At 51.5% G+C, this 15,000-nt stretch overlaps 1 protein-coding gene across 1 annotated transcript in view; it reads right to left on the minus strand.

Moving 5' to 3' along the window:
* LOC129845400 (proline-rich protein 36-like) overlaps nt 1-15,000 on the minus strand; it is a 65,362-nt gene that overhangs the window by 49,854 nt on the left and 508 nt on the right. The window lies entirely within an intron of this gene.

Raw genomic sequence — 15,000 nt, forward strand, 5'->3', positions numbered from 1 at the left:
TGGAGACCAGTACTGCTGTTGTCCCTCTGGAGACCAGTACTGCTGTTGTCCCTCTGGAGACCAGTACTGTTGTTGTTGTCCCTCTGGAGACCAGTACTGTTGTTGTTGTCCCTCTGGAGACCAGTACTGTTGTTGTTGTCCCTCTGGAGACCAGTACTGTTGTTGTTGTCCCTCTGGAGACCAGTACTGTTGTTGTCCCTCTGGAGACCAGTACTGTTGTTGTCCCTCTGGAGACCAGTACTGTTGTTGTCCCTCTGGAGACCAGTACTGTTGTTGTCCCTCTGGAGACCAGTACTGTTGTTGTCCCTCTGGAGACCAGTACTGTTGCTGTCCCTCTGGAGACCAGTACTGTTGCTGTCCCTCTGGAGACCAGTACTGTTGCTGTCCCTTTGGAGACCAGTACTGTTGTTGTCCCTCTGGAGACCAGTACTGTTGTTGTTGTCCCTCTGGAGACCAGTACTGTTGTTGTTGTCCCTCTGGAGACCAGTACTGTAGTTGTCCCTCTGGAGACCAGTACTGTTGTTGTCCCTCTGGAGACCAGTACTGTTGTTGTCCCTCTGGAGACCAGTACTGTTGTTGTCCCTCTGGAGACCAGTACTGTTGTTGTCCCTCTGGAGACCAGTACTGTTGTTGTCCCTCTGGAGACCAGTACTGTTGTTGTCCCTCTGGAGACCAGTACTGTTGTTGTCCCTCTGGAGACCAGTACTGTTGTTGTCCCTCTGGAGACCAGTACTGTTGTTGTCCCTCTGGAGACCAGTACTGTTGTTGTCCCTCTGGAGACCAGTACTGTTGTTGTCCCTCTGGAGACCAGTACTGTTGTTGTCCCTCTGGAGACCAGTACTGTTGTTGTCCCTCTGGAGACCAGTACTGTTGCTGTCCCTCTGGAGACCAGTACTGTTGCTGTCCCTCTGGAGACCAGTACTGTTGCTGTCCCTCTGGAGACCAGTACTGTTGCTGTCCCTCTGGAGACCAGTACTGTTGTTGTTGTCCCTCTGGAGACCAGTACTGTTGTTGTTGTCCCTCTGGAGACCAGTACTGTAGTTGTCCCTCTGGAGACCAGTACTGTTGTTGTCCCTCTGGAGACCAGTACTGTTGTTGTCCCTCTGGAGACCAGTACTGTTGTTGTCCCTCTGGAGACCAGTACTGTTGTTGTCCCTCTGGAGACCAGTACTGTTGTTGTCCCTCTGGAGACCAGTACTGTTGTTGTCCCTCTGGAGACCAGTACTGTTGTTGTCCCTCTGGAGACCAGTACTGTTGCTGTTGTCCCTCTGGAGACCAGTACTGTTGTTGTTGTCCCTCTGGAGACCAGTACTGTTGTTGTTGTCCCTCTGGAGACCAGTACTGTTGTTGTCCCTCTGGAGACCAGTACTGTTGTTGTCCCTCTGGAGACCAGTACTGTTGTTGTTGTCCCTCTGGAGACCAGTACTGTTGTTGTTCCTCTGGAGACCAGTACTGTTGCTGTCCCTCTGGAGACCAGTACTGTTGTTGTCCCTCTGGAGACCAGTACTGTTGCTGTCCCTTTGGAGACCAGTACTGTTGTTGTTGTCCCTCTGGAGACCAGTACTGTTGTTGTTGTCCCTCTGGAGACCAGTACTGTAGTTGTCCCTCTGGAGACCAGTACTGTTGTTGTCCCTCTGGAGACCAGTACTGTTGTTGTCCCTCTGGAGACCAGTACTGTTGTTGTCCCTCTGGAGACCAGTACTGTTGTTGTCCCTCTGGAGACCAGTACTGTTGTTGTCCCTCTGGAGACCAGTACTGTTGTTGTTGTCCCTCTGGAGACCAGTACTGTTGTTGTCCCTCTGGAGACCAGTACTGTTGTTGTCCCTCTGGAGACCAGTACTGTTGTTGTCCCTCTGGAGACCAGTACTGTTGTTGTCCCTCTGGAGACCAGTACTGTTGTTGTCCCTCTGGAGACCAGTACTGTTGTTGTCCCTCTGGAGACCAGTACTGTTGTTGTCCCTCTGGAGACCAGTACTGTTGTTGTCCCTCTGGAGACCAGTACTGCTGTTGTCCCTCTGGAGACCAGTACTGTTGTTGTCCCTCTGGAGACCAGTACTGCTGTTGTCCCTCTGGAGACCAGTACTGTTGTTGTCCCTCTGGAGACCAGTACTGTTGTTGTCCCTCTGGAGACCAGTACTGTTGTTGTCCCTCTGGAGACCAGTACTGTTGTTGTCCCTCTGGAGACCAGTACTGTTGTTGTCCCTCTGGAGACCAGTACTGTTGTTGTACCGTAACAGATTGATGTGCTGTGTGTGTGACAGCATTTTGTCCCACTTGGAGACTGGTAGTATGGCTGACCTCTCCATCATAACATGGCTGTGGCTGGAGTTAATGGGGTACATTGATGCAGCTATAGGCTAGCTGTCCTCTATGTATGTAGTCCATATGGCAAATGTTTTCTCTGGTATTTCATATGTTTTCAATATGGACCAGAGGGGAGTTTGGAAACATACGCAACATTTATGTTTCGTAGAAACGCAGGCCAACTTTTCCACAAGTTTCAATATTAATATTTTACTTTGACAAGAAAAAGTATGTAAACCCTTTGGAAATACCTGGATTTCTGCATAAATTGGTAAAAAATTTGATTTGAACTTCCTCTAGGTCACAACAATAGACAAAGACAGTCTGCTTAAACTAGTAACACACAAACAATGATACATGTTCATGTCTTTATCGAACACACAGTGTAAACATTCACAGTGCAGGGTGGGAAAAGTATGTGAACCCTTGGATTTAATAACTGGTTGACCATCCTTTGGCAGCAATAACCTCAACCAAACGTTTTATGTAGCTGTGGATCAGACCTGCACAACGGTCAGGAGGAATTTTGGACCATTCCTCTTTACAAAACTGTTTCAGTTCAGCAATATTCTTGGGATGTCTGGTGTGAACTGCTCTCTTGAGGTCATGTCACAGCATCTCAACCGGGTTGAGGTCAGGACTCTGACTGGGCCACTCCAGAAGGTTGAGGTCAGGACTCTGACTGGGCCACTCCAGAAGGTTGAGGTCAGGACTCTGACTGGGCCACTCCAGAAGGTTGAGGTCAGGACTCTGACTGGGCCACTCCTGAAGGTTGAGGTCAGGACTCTGACTGGGCCACTCCAGAAGGAGTATTTTCTTCTGTTTAAGCCATTCAGTTGTTGATTTACTTCTGTGTTTTGGGTCGTTGTCCTGTTGCATCAGAGAGGGGGAGCTTTGATATTTACTTTCTTTGCTTTGGTTCCGTCCAGCCCCTTTTCCCCATATTACCGTGTAAGGAAATCAATCCTAGTAAGCGGTCAATTCTGCCTTTTTGTCATCCTTACTCACACCTACAGTCCATACCTCTTTCGCTTCACGGAGAGTTGACTTGTAGCAGGGTGTTGCGTTCCCTCTTTTCAGAGGCGTGCGTAACACCCACAAAACACAGGTGGGAAAAGGCTACTTAAGTATGGTTCTCAATCAGAGACAACGATAGACAGCTGCCTCTGATTGAGAACCACACCAGGCCAAACACATAGAAATAGAAAATCATAGAACATAGACTGCCCACCCAAATCACACCCTGACCAAACCAAAATAGAGACATAAACCGCTCTCTACGGTCAGGGCGGGACTTTAACCTCATTGAGCAAGTCTACTATAATACAGACCAGGTATATTATAAAACAGGTCAGGTATATTATAATACAGACCAGGTATATTATAAAACAGGTCAGGTCTATTATAATACAGGCCAGGTATATTATAAAACAGGTCAGGTCTACTATAATACAGACCAGGTATATTATAAAACAGGTCAGGTCTACTATAATACAGACCAGGTATATTATAAAACAGGTCAGGTCTACTATAATACAGACCAGGTATATTATAAAACAGGTCAGGTCTATTATAATACAGGCCAGGTATATTATAAAACAGGTCAGGTCTACTATAATACAGACCAGGTATATTTTAACTTCTAGTTCCTCCCAAACCCGGATCCGGGAGCACCCCCACCAGTAAAAAAGCTGACTAGCATAGCCTAGCATAGCGTCACAAGTAAATACTAGCATCTAAATATCATTAAATCACAAGTCCAAGACACCAGATGAAAGATACACTTCTTGTGAATCCAGCCATCATTTCTGATTTTTAAAATGTTTTACAGGGAAGACACAATATATACATCTATTAGCTAACCACGTTAGCAAAAGACACCACTTTTCTTACTCCACCATTTTTTTACTGCATCAGTAGCTATCACAAATTCGACCAAATAAAGATATAAATAGCCACTAACCAAGAAACAACTTCATCAGATGACAGTCTGATAACATATTTATTGTATAGCATATGTTTTGTTAGAAAAATTTGCATATTTCAGGTATAAATAATGGTTTACCATTGCAGCCACCATCACAACTCTCCCCAAAGCGACTAGAATAACTACAGAGAGCAACGTGTATTACCTAATTACTCATCATAAAACATTTCTTAAAAATACACAGCGTACAGCAATTGAAAGACACAGATCTTGTGAATCCAGACAATATTTCAGATTTTCTAAGTGTTTTACAGCGAAAACACAATATAGCGTTATATTAGCTTAGCACAATAGCAAACCACACAACAGCATTGATTCCAGCCAAACATAGCGATAACGTATTCACCACCAAAATATATACATTTTTTCACAAACCTTCTCAGAATTCTTCAGATGACAGTCCTGTAACATCATATTACACAATGCATATAGAGTTTGTTCGAAAATGTGCATATTTAGCGGCACAAATCTTGGTTATACAATGAGAAAAGTTGCCAAGCTGCCCAGAAAATGTCGGGCGCCATCTTGGAGAGGCACCTATTCTAATTAATAAATAATCATAAACTTGACTAAAAAATACAGGTTGGACAGCAAATGAAAGACAAATTAGTTCTTAATGCAATCGCTTTGTTACATTTTTTAAATTAACGTTATTGCGCAATACAGCGTGCGCTAAAGCAAGGCTACACTGAAATTAATGGCGGCTTTTGCATTTAACATTTTTCAACAGAACAACGATTTATCAGCATAAATAGTTCTTACTTTTTGATGACCTCCCATCAGAATCTTGGGAAAGGTGTCCTTTGTCCAGAACAATCGTCTTTTGGTTGAAAGCTGTCCTCTTGTCCTGTCGAAATAGCCGCTAACGTTCGGCATGTGCCGGAAAGGTGTCCAACTCTTGAAAGCGCGTCACAAAGAAATGCCAGAAAATCGCAATAAACTGATATAAATTGCTATAAGTCGGTTTAAATGAACTACCTTATGATGTCTTTAACAACTATAACGAATAAAAACATGACCGGAGATATAGAACTGGCAAAACGAAAGCTTGGCAGGAGCCCACTCTGATGTCCCTACTGCGCCAGGCGCACCGTTGAAAAGGACGGTACTTCCGCTCCAGGGTCTTATATAAGGTCCCAGATTGCGCAATCCACTCCATTCAAATTCTCACCGCTTACTGACATCTAGAGGAAGACGTATGCAGTGCATGTAGTCCGATGGCTTACATGGGGACTTATAAACTGACCTCAGAACAGGGACCTCGATTTCTGAAATCTCACTCCCTGACAGGAAAAGTGCTGCAGAATGAGTTCTGTTTCACTCAGAGAAATAATTCAAACGGTTTTAGAAACTAGAGAGTGTTTTCTATCCAATAGTAATAATAATATGCATATTGTACGAGCAAGAATTGAGTACGAGGCAGTTTAATTTGGGAACACATTTTTCCAAAGTCGAAATAGCACCCCCCATAGGCTCAAGAGGATAAAACAGGTCAGGTCTATTATAATACAGGCCAGGTATATTATAAAACAGGCCAGGTCTACAGACCAGGTATATTATAAAACAGGTCAGGTCTATTATAATACAGACCAGGTATATTATAAAACAGGTCAGGTCTATTATAATACAGACCAGGTATATTATAAAACAGGTCAGGTCTATTATAATACAGGTCAGGTCTATTATAATACAGGCCAGGTCTACAGACCAGGTGTATCATCATTGAGCATTCTGCGCTGTCCTCTTGCTGTCCTCTTGGCAGGACAGCCACTACAAGGGAGAGTAGCAACAGTGCTGAACTTCCTCCATTTATAGACAATGTGTCTTACCGTGGACTGATGGACATCAAGGCTGTTAGAGATACTTTTGTAACCCTTTCCAGCTTTATGCAAGTCAACCATTCTCAAACTTAGGTGTTCTGAGATCTCTTTTGTTCGAGGCATGGTTCACATCAGGCAAGGCTTCTTGTGAATAGCAAACTCAAATGTTGTGAGTGTTTTTATAGGGCAAGGCAGCTCTAAACAACATCTCATTGATTGGACTCCAGGTTAGCTGACTCCTGACTCCAATTAGCTTTTGGAGAAGTCATTAGCCTAGGGGTTCACATACCTTTCCCAACCTACACTGTGAATTATGTTTTCAATATAGATATAGACAAAAACAAATAGAATAATGTGTGTGTTATTAGTTTAAGGAGACTGTGTTTGTCTATTGTTGTGACTTAGATGAAGATCAGATCAAATTTGATGATCAATTTATGCAGAAATCCAGGTAATTCCAAAGGGTTCACATACATTTTCTTGTCACTGTAGCGTTTACATTGAGCGTTAGAAAACACACCCGTAACCATGTCAACTGGCCTAAATGAAAGCTGGCAGGTTGGCCTCGAGTGAAGGGAGGAGAGGAGAGAGGGAGAGAGATAGAAAGGAGATGGGACAGAGAGAAGAGGAGAGAGGGAGAGAGAGAGGAGACGGGACAGGGAGGAGAGGAGAGAGGGAGAGAGAGAGGAGACGAGACAAGTAGGAGAGGATAGAGGGAGCGAGAGAGGAGACGAGACAAGTAGGAGGAGAGTCCTATGAAATAACAGAGACACATTTGGCAGTGAAGGGGTTACAGCATGGGTGAGTGAAATCCTCTTATTTTGGGCACTTTGATTTGTCACCAATTGATTATTAGAGACATGGTCCCTGCTCCTAGCCCTGACTCACCCCTGGTCTCGCCCCAGCCCTGCTCTGACGTTACAACACGATACCCATAAATGTAGTGTGTGTGTGTGTGTGTGTGTGTGTGTGTGTGTGTGTCTCTCATAGGCACTCTGTGTAAATATCATTAGTATCTCTTTATAGAGTGGAATGTGTCACTAGAGAAAGTACATAGGCCAATATAGACTATTTTATTAGTCTCATTTACAGTTTCACTCTTTACTAAAGACAACCCAGAACAACCAAGCCTCTCCTTAACTGGGGGAAGAGGAGGAGGAGGAGGAGGAGGAGGAGGAGAAGGGAGAGGAGGAGGAGGAGGAGGAGGAGAAGGGAGAGGAGGAGAAGAGGAGGAGGAGGAGGAGAAGGGAGAGGAGGAGAAGAGATAAAAATATAGAATTACAGTAGAAGGGGGTAGAGAGATAAGAAGATGAGAGCGAGGAGAAAGATAGAAAGATAGATACAGATCCCCTAAAAAAAAAAAAAAAAAAAAAAAAAAAGATAGATACAGAGAAAGAGGGTGAGAGAGAGAGGAGGGAGGGAGGGAGGGGGGGGGGGGGGGGGGGGAGGGAGGGGAGGGAGGGAGAAGTGTTGAAGCTGAACAGAAGAGGAGATGGAGGAGGAGTCAGCATCACCTCACAATAAAAACCATCTCCCTCCTCTCTCTCTCTCTCTCTCTCTCTCTATCCCTCCATCCCTAATCTACAACTGTGTACTCCTCACTTCTATAGTCAACACATTACACATAACTATCCTCAGCCCCAGCCCCGTCCTCAGCCCAACACAGTAAATTGTCTGTAAATTGACACTTGGATTAGTATAGGGGTCAACTCTTTCCAGCTTCACAGTCATTAGTAAGGTTTTTGTTGGGTTTCGTAAGAGCAGGGAATATAAAATTGTCTGGAAGTCTAGATATACATTGTACTCCTGCTAAAACAACAGGCATCTCTCCAGAGGAAAAAGAGAGTGATCTGAGACGATGGTGCCAAAACCTCTACAATACTGGACTGTTTTCTACCTGGGCTGGGGGGGGCTGTTTTCTAGCTGGTCTGGGGGGGGGGGGGGACTGTTTTCTAGCTGGGGGGGACTGTTTTCTAGCTGGTCTGGGGGGGGGGGGGGGGACTGTTTTCTAGCTGGGCTGGGGGGGCTGTTTTTCTACCTGGGCTGGGGGGGGCTGTTTTCTACCTGGGCTGGGGGGGGGGGGGGGGTACTGTTTTCTAGCTGGGCTGGGGGGGGGACTGTTTTCTACCTGGGCTGGGGGGGGCTGTTTTCTAGCTGGTCTGGGGGGGGGGGGGACTGTTTTCTAGCTGGGGGGGACTGTTTTCTAGCTGGTCTGGGGGGGGGGGGACCTGTTTTCTAGCTGGGGGGGACTGTTTTCTAGCTGGTCTGGGGGGGGGGGGGGACTGTTTTCTCAGCTGGGCTGGGGGGGCTGTTTTCTACCTGGGCTGGGGGGGGCTGTTTTCTAGCTGGTCTGGGGGGGGGGGGGGACTGTTTTCTAGCTGGGCTGGGGGGGGGGACTGTTTTTCTACCTGGGCTGGGGGGGGCTGTTTTCTAGCTGGTCTGGGGGGGGGGGGACTGTTTTTCTAGCTGGGGGGGACTGTTTTCTAGCTGGTCTGGGGGGGGGGGGGGACTGTTTTTCTAGCTGGGCTGGGGGGGGGCTGTTTTCTAGCTGGGCTGGGGGGGGGACTGTTTCCTAGCTGGGCTGGGGGGGGCTGTTTTCTAGCTGGGCTGGGGGGGGGGGACTGTTTTCTACCTGGGCTGGGGGGGGGGCTGTTTTCTAGCTGGTCTGGGGGGGGGGGGGACTGTTTTCTAGCTGGGGGGGACTGTTTTCTAGCTGGTCTGGGGGGGGGGGGACTGTTTTCTAGCTGGGGGGGACTGTTTTCTAGCTGGTCGGGGGGGGGGGGGGGGACTGTTTTCTAGCTGGGCTGGGGGGGCTGTTTTCTACCTGGGCTGGGGGGGGCTGTTTTCTAGCTGGTCTGGGGGGGGGGGGGGACTGTTTTCTAGCTGGGCTGGGGGGGGGACTGTTTTCTACCTGGGCTGGGGGGGGCTGTTTTCTAGCTGGTCTGGGGGGGGGGGGGACTGTTTTCTAGCTGGGGGGGGACTGTTTTCTAGCTGGTCTGGGGGGGGGGGGGGACTGTTTTCTAGCTGGGCTGGGGGGGCTGTTTTCTAGCTGGGCTGGGGGGGGGACTGTTTCCTAGCTGGGCTGGGGGGGGCTGTTTTCTAGCTGGGCTGGGGGGGGGGGACTGTTTTCTAGCTGGGCTGGGGGGGGCTGTTTTCTACGCTGGGCTGGGGGGGGGAGACTGTTTTCTAGCTGGGCTGGGGGGGGGGACTGTTTTCTAGCTGGGCTGGGGGGGGCTGTTTTCTAGCTGGTCGGGGGGGGGGGACTGTTTTCTAGCTGGTCTGGGGACTGTTTTCTAGCTGGGCTGGGCTGACTGTTTTCTAGCTGGTCTGGGGACTGTTTTCTAGCTGGGCTGGGGGGGGCTGTTTTCTAGCTGGGCTGGGGGGGGGGACTGTTTTCTAGCTGGGCTGGGGGGGGCTGTTTTCTAGCTGGTCGGGGGGGGACTGTTTTCTAGCTGGTCTGGGGACTGTTTTCTAGCTGGGCTGGGATGGGGGGGACTGTTTTCTAGCTGGTCTGGGGGGGGGGGGACTGTTTTCTAGCTGGTCTGGGGACTGTTTTCTAGCTGGGCTGGGCTGACTGTTTTCTAGCTAGGCTCGGGGGGGACTGTTTTCTAGCTGGGCTGGGCTGGGGGACTGTTTTTTAGCTGGGCTGGGGGGGGGACTGTTTTCTAGCTGGTCGGGGGGGGTCTGTTTTCTAGCTGGTCTGGGGACTGTTTTCTAGCTGGGCTGGGCTGGGGGGGACTGTTTTCTAGCTGGGCTGGGGGGACTGTTTTCTAGCTGGGCTGGGGGGGGACTGTTTTCTAGCTGGGCTGGGGGGGGACTGTTTTCTAGCTGGGCTGGGGGGGTGACTGTTTTCTAGCTGGGCTGGGGGGGGGACTGTTTTCTAGCTAGGCTGGTGGGGGGGACTGTTTTCTAGCTGGGCTGGGGACTGTTTTCTAGCTGGGCTGGGGGGGGGACTGTTTTCTAGCTGGGCTGAGGGGGGGACTGTTTTCTCGCTGGGCTGGGCTGGGGGACTGTTTTCTAGCTGGGCTGGGGGGGGGGACTGTTTTCTAGCTGGGCTGGGGGGGGGACTGTTTTCTAGCTGGGCTGGGGGGGGGGACTGTTTTCTAGCTGGGCTGGGGGGGAGGCTGTTTTCTAGCTGGGCTGGGGGGGGTGACTGTTTTCTAGCTGGGCTGGGGGGGGGGACTGTTTTCTAGCTAGGCTGGTGGGGGGGACTGTTTTCTAGCTGGGCTGGGGACTGTTTTCTAGCTGGGCTGGGGGGGGGACTGTTTTCTAGCTGGGCTGAGGGGGGGGACTGTTTTCTAGCTGGGCTGGGGGGGGGGGCTGGTTTTCTAGCTGGGCTGGGGGGGGACTGTTTTCTAGCTGGGCTGGGGGGGGGGACTGTTTTCTAGCTGGGCTGGGGGGGGGTGACTGTTTTCTAGCTAGGCTAGGGGGGGACTGTCTTCTAGCTGGGCTGGGCTGGGGGACTGTTTTCTAGCTGGGCTGGGGGGGGGGGGACTGTTTTCTAGCTGGGCTGGGGGGGGGGGGACTGTTTTCTAGCTGGGCTGGGGGGGGGGGGACTGTTTTCTAGCTGGGCTGGGGGGGGGACTGTTTTCTAGCTGGGCTGGGGGGGGTGACTGTTTTCTAGCAGGGCTGGGGGACTGTTTTCTAGCTAGGCTGGTGGGGGGGACTGTTTTCTAGCTGGGCTGGGGACTGTTTTCTAGCTGGGCTGGGGGGGGACTGTTTTCTAGCTGGGCTGAGGGGGGGACTGTTTTCTAGCTGGGCTGGGGGGGGGCTGTTTTCTAGCTGGGCTGGGGGGGGGGGACTGTTTTCTAGCTGGGCTGGGGGGGGGGGGGACTGTTTTCTAGCTGGGCTGGGGGGGGACTGTTTTCTAGCTGGGCTGGGGGGGTGACTGTTTTCTAGCTGGGCCTGGGGGGGGGACTGTTTTCTAGCTAGGCTGGTGGGGGGGACTGTTTTCTAGCTGGGCGGGGGACTGTTTTCTAGCTGGGCTGGGGGGGCTGTTTTCTACCTGGGCTGGGGGGGGCTGTTTTCTAGCTGGTCTGGGGGGGGGGGGGACTGTTTTCTAGCAGGGCTGGGGGGGGGACTGTTTTCTACCTGGGCTGGGGGGGGCTGTTTTCTAGCTGGTCTGGGGGGGGGGGGACTGTTTTCTAGCTGGGGGGGACTGTTTTCTAGCTGGTCTGGGGGGGGGGGGGGACTGTTTTCTAGCTGGGCTGGGGGGGGCTGTTTTCTAGCTGGGCTGGGGGGGGGACTGTTTCCTAGCTGGGCTGGGGGGGGCTGTTTTCTAGCTGGGCTGGGGGGGGGGGACTGTTTTCTAGCTGGGCTGGGGGGGGCTGTTTTCTAGCTGGGCTGGGGGGGGGGAGACTGTTTTCTAGCTGGGCTGGGGGGGGGGACTGTTTTCTAGCTGGGCTGGGGGGGGCTGTTTTCTAGCTGGTCGGGGGGGGGGGACTGTTTTCTAGCTGGTCTGGGGACTGTTTTCTAGCTGGGCTGGGCTGACTGTTTTCTAGCTGGTCTGGGGACTGTTTTCTAGCTGGGCTGGGGGGGGCTGTTTTCTAGCTGGGCTGGGGGGGGGGACTGTTTTCTAGCTGGGCTGGGGGGGGCTGTTTTCTAGCTGGTCGGGGGGGGGACTGTGTTTCTAGCTGGTCTGGGGACTGTTTTCTAGCTGGGCTGGGATGGGGGGTACTGTTTTCTAGCTGGTCTGGGGGGGGGGGACTGTTTTCTAGCTGGTCTGGGGACTGTTTTCTAGCTGGGCTGGGCTGACTGTTTTCTAGCTAGGCTCGCGGGGGGACTGTTTTCTCGCTGGGCTGGGCTGGGGGACTGTTTTTTAGCTGGGCTGGGGGGGGGGACTGTTTTCTAGCTGGTCGGGGGGGGGTCTGTTTTCTAGCTGGTCTGGGGACTGTTTTCTAGCTGGGCTGGGATGGGGGGGACTGTTTTCTAGCTGGGCTGGGGGGACTGTTTTCTAGCTGGGCTGGGGGGGGGACTGTTTTCTAGCTGGGCTGGGGGGGGACTGTTTTCTAGCTGGGCTGGGGGGGTGACTGTTTTCTAGCTGGGCTGGGGGGGGGGACTGTTTTCTAGCTAGGCTGGTGGGGGGGGACTGTTTTCTAGCTGGGCTGGGGACTGTTTTCTAGCTGGGCTGGGGGGGGGGACTGTTTTCTAGCTGGGCTGAGGGGGGGACTGTTTTCTAGCTGGGCTGGGCTGGGGGACTGTTTTCTAGCTGGGCTGGGGGGGGGGGGACTGTTTTCTAGCTGGGCTGGGGGGGGGGACTGTTTTCTAGCTGGGCTGGGGGGGGGGAGGACTGTTTTCCTAGCTGGGCTGGGGGGGAGGCTGTTTTCTAGCTGGGCTGGGGGGGTGACTGTTTTCTAGCTGGGCTGGGGGGGGGACTGTTTTCTAGCTAGGCTGGTGGGGGGGACTGTTTTCTAGCTGGGCTGGGGGACTGTTTTCTAGCTGGGCTGGGGGGGGGACTGTTTTCTAGCTGGGCTGAGGGGGGGACTGTTTTCTAGCTGGGCTGGGGGGGGGGGCTGTTTTCTAGCTGGGCTGGGGGGGGGACTGTTTTCTAGCTGGGCGGGGGGGGGGACTGTTTTCTAGCTGGGCTGGGGGGGGGTGACTGTTTTTCTAGCTAGGCTGGGGGGGGGACTGTCTTCTAGCTGGGCTGGGCTGGGGGACTGTGTTCTAGCTGGGCTGGGGGGGGGGGGGACTGTTGTCTAGCTGGGCTGGGGGGGGGGGGACTGTTTTCTAGCTGGGCTGGGGGGGGGGGGACTGTTTTCTAGCTGGGCTGGGGGGGGGGACTGTTTTCTAGCTGGGCTGGGGGGGGTGACTGTTTTCTAGCTGGGCTGGGGGACTGTTTTCTAGCTAGGCTGGTGGGGGGGACTGTTTTCTAGCTGGGCTGGGGACTGTTTTCCTAGCTGGGCTGGGGGGGGACTGTTTTTCTAGCTGGGCTGAGGGGGGGACTGTTTTCTAGCTGGGCTGGGGGGGGGCTGTTTTCTAGCTGGGCTGGGGGGGGGGGACTGTTTTCTAGCTGGGCTGGGGGGGGGGGGGACTGTTTTCTAGCTGGGCTGGGGGGGGGACTGTTTTCTAGCTGGGCTGGGGGGGTGACTGTTTTCTAGCTGGGCTGGGGGGGGGACGTGTTTTCTAGCTAGGCTGGTGGGGGGGACTGTTTTCTAGCTGGGCTGGGGACTGTTTTCTAGCTGGGCTGGGGGGGGGACTGTTTTCTAGCTGGGCTGAGGGGGGGACTGTTTTCTAGCTGGGCTGAGAGGGGGCTGTTTTCTAGCTGGGCTGGGGGGGGACTGTTTTCTAGCTGGGCTGGGGGGGGGACTGTTTTCTAGCTGGGCTGGGGGGGGGGGACTGTTTTCTAGCTGGGCTGGGGGGGGGGGGACTGTTTTCTAGCTAGGCTGGGGACTGTTTTCTAGCTGGGCTGGGGACTGTTTTCTAGCTGGGCTGAGGGGGGGACTGTTTTCTAGCTGGGGGGGACTGTTTTCTAGCTGGGCTGGGGGGGGACTGCTTTCTAGTTGGGCTGGGTGGGGCTGTTTTCTAGCTGGGCTGGGGGGGACTGTTCCTAGCTAGGCTCGGGGGGACTGTCTACAAGGCAGGTTTTTGGCTCGAGAAGACAATATTGAAAAGCATTTATTTTTTTCATGTGGTCTACCCGTCGACAACCATTCGGCTGAAGAACAAATCATCTTGAAGATATTTATTTAATTTTTCTGCAAGTAAAACTCTGTTAGAAGTTTTGGCAGTTGTACACGTACAGAACACGGGCTGGGATGGGGGGGACTGTTTTCATCTTCAATGTATTTTTCTGTAGGAGACAGCTTTCTTCAGTGACTGTGTGTAGGAGACAGCTTTCTTCAGTGACTGTGTGTAGGAGACAGCTTTCTTCACTGACTGTGTGTAGGAGACAGCTTTCTTCAGTGACTGTGTGTAGGAGACAGCTTTCTTCACTGACTGTGTGTAGGAGACAGCTTTCTTCACTGACTGTGTGTAGGAGACAGCTTTCTTCACTGACTGTGTGTAGGAGACAGCTTTCTTCACTGACTGTGTGTAGGAGACAGCTTTCTTCAGTGACTGTGTGTAGGAGACAGCTTTCTTCACTGACTGTGTGTAGGAGACAGCTTTCTTCACTGACTGTGTGTAGGAGACAGCTTTCTTCAGTGACTGTGTGTAGGAGACAGCTTTCTTCACTTACTGTGTGTAGGAGACAGCTTTCTTCACTGACTGTGTGTAGGAGACAGCTTTCTTCAGTGACTGTGTGTAGGAGACAGCTTTCTTCACTGACTGTGTGTAGGAGACAGCTTTCTTCAGTGACTGTGTGTAGGAGACAGCTTTCTTCACTGACTGTGTGTAGGAGACAGCTTTCTTCAGTGACTGTGTGTAGGAGACAGCTTTCTTCAGTGACTGTGTATCAGAGGTGAAAGACTCCCTAACTGTGTGTGTACTTAATTTATTCATTGTTTTATTTAACTTTTATTTAACAAGGCAAGTCAGTTAAGAACAAATTCTTATTTACAATGACGGCCGACCGGGGAGCAGTGGGTTAACTGCCTTGTTCAGGGGCAGAACAACAGACGTTTACCTTGTCAGCTTGGGGATTCGATCCAGCAAGCTTTCGGTTACTGGCACAACACCCTAACCACTAGGCTGCCTGCCATATATGTATGTATGTGTGTATGTGTGTGTGTGTGTGTGTGTGTGTGTGTGTGTGTGTGTGTGTGTGTGTGTGTGTGTGTGTGTGTGTGTGTGTGTGTGTGTGTGTGTGTTTGTGTGTGTGTGTTTGTGTGTATTCATGTGTGTGTGTGTGTGTGTGTGTGTGTGTGTGTGTGTGTGTGTGTGTGTGTGTGTGTGTGTGTGTGTGTGTGTGTGTGTGTGTGTGTGTGTGTGTGTGTGTGTGTGTGAGTGTGT

This window comes from Salvelinus fontinalis, unplaced genomic scaffold (genome assembly GCF_029448725.1).
Source record: "Salvelinus fontinalis isolate EN_2023a unplaced genomic scaffold, ASM2944872v1 scaffold_0296, whole genome shotgun sequence".
Taxonomy (NCBI): domain Eukaryota; kingdom Metazoa; phylum Chordata; class Actinopteri; order Salmoniformes; family Salmonidae; genus Salvelinus; species Salvelinus fontinalis.